Raw genomic sequence first — 4,099 nt, forward strand, 5'->3', positions numbered from 1 at the left:
CTCTGGTTGTTCAGTTATTGTCTGTATGAAGCAATCAGTAGATAGACTGTTTTATTTGATTTGGAATCACATGCAAGCATGTTAAATCCCCAGGAAATGAGTGAGGAGCAGGTGACTAGCAATATCATACCTCTTTTCATTTAAATAACCCACTTTCTTTCAAGTTTCATTTCATGAATTTTCTTCAGTGGTGCTGCTTTACTAAGCAAAACCTAATGCATTTGTTACAGCCCAGGGAATGAGCTGCAGGTTGAAAGGTAGATTGAGAAGAAAAGCATCCATTCATTGTGATTTTCCAGGTGATCAGTAATATTCAGGAGTCTAACTTGCCCTGCACTCCAAATTGATTGTTTTACCCAAGATAATTAAAACCTACATTCTCCAAGTGCAGCAGCTGCTTGTGAATGTCGATGTTTTGGCCAGAAGCCTTTTCTCAAGACAATTCACAATTCAGTATTGTTAATATGCTGTGCTGTGGGGAGCATGTTGTGATTGAGAGACTTCTGCTCATCAGACCATACTCATTATATTCAGTTTTGCACTGAGTTATTCTTCTGTGACAGGTAGGGTTTCATTTTGTTCAGAGGAAATCGAGCTAAACATTGTTTTGTATCACATCCTCTTGAGAAGGAGCGATGTAGGAATGTAAAAATAGGGAGGAGAAATTTAGCTCTGTAGGGTTACTGGGCTTTTCTTGCATGAAATAATAGCCATATTTGATTACTAGAACATAAGGCAGGTTCCAGCAGAAACCTTCACCATCCTTAGGAATGACACAGTATGTAGATTGGAAAAAAAAAATTAAAAACAAATAGCAAAATAATTTATTCTGTGAAAGATACCTCCAATCCCTGGACTTTCCAAAGCCTGTCATGAAATTTGCGAAAACCACAGCCAAAAAAGTAGAAACTGCTTGGGTGAAATTCCTCCAGCAGGCTAAACCAAACTGTTGCCTTCTAGCTCTTCCATCAGAGTTGGTGAGTCTGCTTTCCTTGCACTGACCCCGATGACTGGTCCATCCTCCTGGTCAATTCAGCCCACTAGAATGGCAAAAATCCACTCACTACTCTATCATGTTGTCTTTATCTAGATGCACTGGCTCTCAGCAGGGCTAGATAAGCCTTGCAGATAGCAGAAAGAAAACAAGGGCAGTAGGAAGATTGGAAGCAAGGATCAAGTACCCCTGCTACAGAACTCCAATCATGCAACTCATCACTATCAGTGCTTTGCTTGCAAACAGCCTTATTAATTGTTAGGTATAATTTTTGAGACTGCATCTTTAATAAAGATGTCTTCATTAAACAGCAACAAGACCTCTATTCTGGGGAGAAAGTTACAGAAGAGTAGGCTGTCAACACAAACTTACATTTGGCTCTGGAATCGGAGCAGAGATTGACAGCCACACCAAAGAAATGGGGACACATTCACTAATGTCGGTGCGATTGGAGTTGATTATCAGCTCTCACAGCAGGGAGTGTGTTTAATTTTTCAGGAGGTATTTTGACCTTGCCAGTTAAAAAATAAATTAAGGAACATATCTGCTTATGAAAGCTTACATAAGCATATCCACCCTTCCAGCTCCTGTATGGTAACAAGGCATTTCCAGCTGCACATCCTTCTCCTGTCTTGACAGGAAGGAAAGGATAACCAGCCCTTGTTGAACACTGATTTTATCTTTTTAAGCTGTTGACTAGTGAATTCAAATAATCATCTTGAGACACAGAATCACAGAATGTCTCATACTTGACAGACACCTGGACTCTTATTCTTCTGCCTTCTTCTCTCAGCAAAGCTAATATGAACCCTGATTTCCTAGGATAGTATTAGGTGAAATGGAGCAAAACAAAGAATAGGCCCTAGGAAAAGAGATATTGACACAGAAAGATCCAATAACTTGTAAAGCCAGCCTTCAGGTCACCAGACTGCTGTCTAAGCAACATCTAGACACGGATGCCAAAGAGGACCCCAGGTTATTCAATAGCTCACCTAGGTGTCCTAGTAGCCTAACAGAGGAGAGAGTTCCAACAGTGATTGGGAGGGAGGGTGGCCTTTCTCCTTCTTCATCTCATATTGTAGCCAACCCTGACATTGAGTCCCGTGTTCAGTTCTGGGCCCCTCACTTCAAGAAAGACATTGAGGTGCTGGAGTGTGTCCAGAGAAGGGCAACAGAGCTGGGGAAGGGTCTGGAGCACAAGTCCTGTGAGGAGTGCCTGAGGGGGCTGGGGCTGTTTTAGCCTGGAGAAAAAGAGACTCAGGGGAGATCTCACTGCTCTCTACAACTGCCTGGAAGAAGGATGCAGCCAGGTGGGGGTTGGCCTCTTCTCCCAAGCAACAAGTGACAGGACATAAAGCCTCAAGCTGCACCAGGGAGGTTTGGATTAGACATCAGGAGGAATTTCTTCATGGGAAGCATTGTGCAACATTGGAAGTGAGGAGGTGGTGGAATCACCAAACCAGGAGGTGTTCCAGAAACAGCTGGATGTGACACTTGGTGCTATGGTTTAGTTGACATGATAGTGCTTGGTCAAAGGTTGGACACAATCTTGGAGGTCTTTCCAACCTTAATGATTCTATGATCAAATCCATTAGTGGAATTCAGACAATGGCCTGTAGAAGTTAAATCAGAGATCCTGTATAGCCAGGCAGTTCCTATGAAGAAATGGCTGAGGCTCAATGTTCCTGTTAAGCTTTCAGTGACAAACAAGTCAAATCTTTGTGCTTCTCGTTCCTCTCAAAACTCTGAAAAGATAATGTTTGAATTGAGGCTCCATTATTTCTGTAGAGAAGGAAATTTCAAAGCAGCATGAATACAGCATGCAGGCAAGTCAATAAGCACGTGTGATAGAAAGTGAAAGCACTGATAACACAAACAGAAGAGCAGTAAGAAGAGACTTATAAGTCCAAATGTAGATGGTTAAATATGGGTCCATTTTAATATAAAAATTTATTGGAATTATGTTGGAATGCTATTCATAAATATTAAAATGTTTTACAAAGAACTGTTTATTATTAGTTCCTTCTTTTGTTTTACGTAAGAGAAAACTGAAACCTGGATCTCTATATCCTTCCTAGTACCCCAGTGATTAGTGCTAGCAGACTGTGAATTCTGAAATCTGAGCACTTGAAAGACTGAAGGAAATGTCTTAGAAAACTCCCTTACTTCAACCAGTTCTGCAGGAGTACATCCTGAAGTTAACAAGCTCCAGCTCTGTTTCCCTGTCTCATGTCCCAGTCTTCATTCATTTTGCAAGCCCTTTGGTAATACTATTTATATAGAAGCTTTGGCTCTTCTGAAAGAAAATGAAAAGCTGCTTCTTCATGACAAGTTAGTTCTATCAGAGAAGAAAAAATCAACAGCTTATTTAAGCTTTCATTATTTAATTGAAATTAAATGTGGCTATTTAATTGCAATTATGACTGAACTTCTACTCCATTACAGTGGTATCTCTGGGACGATGTAGCAAATTGATTAACAATGAAGGAGCAAATAATGTTAGCAGAGTTTGAGCACAAGCAGTAACCTCCTCTTAAATGCCCATTAACTATTGCTTCATTGATAATAAATTATGATAGACCATGTAAGAACTACCTTAATATTAAATGATCTTACAAGGGGTGCACAGGTAAGAGGTACAAAATTAATTCATACAACTGGGCATAAAGTCTTTGCAATGAAAGAATTATTCATAGAACAGTCTGAAATAATTTTTCATTACATGATCTTCATGGTCCATCAAAAGACATAAAAATACAACAGGACAAATTATGGCACCCTCTGCTAAGCATGGCCATGTTAGATGTGATCAACAATAATTGAAGGAGACTACTGCTTTTCTCACCAACAAGAGAGAATGTATCCATTTAGCAAGCTCCATATCAAGTTGAGGAGAGGAAATCCCTTGGACTAAAAGACATAATCTAATAGAGGACTTCATTTACATTACAGCAGAAATAAAAACCAGGACAGGATCCCAAATTGGCTGGTTGGTGCATATTGAACATCTCTTATGTTTATCCAGAGTTCTTCAGAATTCTGAGACAGCACAAATATCCATGTAACGTTTCAATGTACCAGTAGAGGCCACCACACACTTCACAA

This window comes from Ammospiza nelsoni, chromosome 1 (assembly GCF_027579445.1).
Source record: "Ammospiza nelsoni isolate bAmmNel1 chromosome 1, bAmmNel1.pri, whole genome shotgun sequence".
Lineage (NCBI taxonomy): Eukaryota > Metazoa > Chordata > Aves > Passeriformes > Passerellidae > Ammospiza > Ammospiza nelsoni.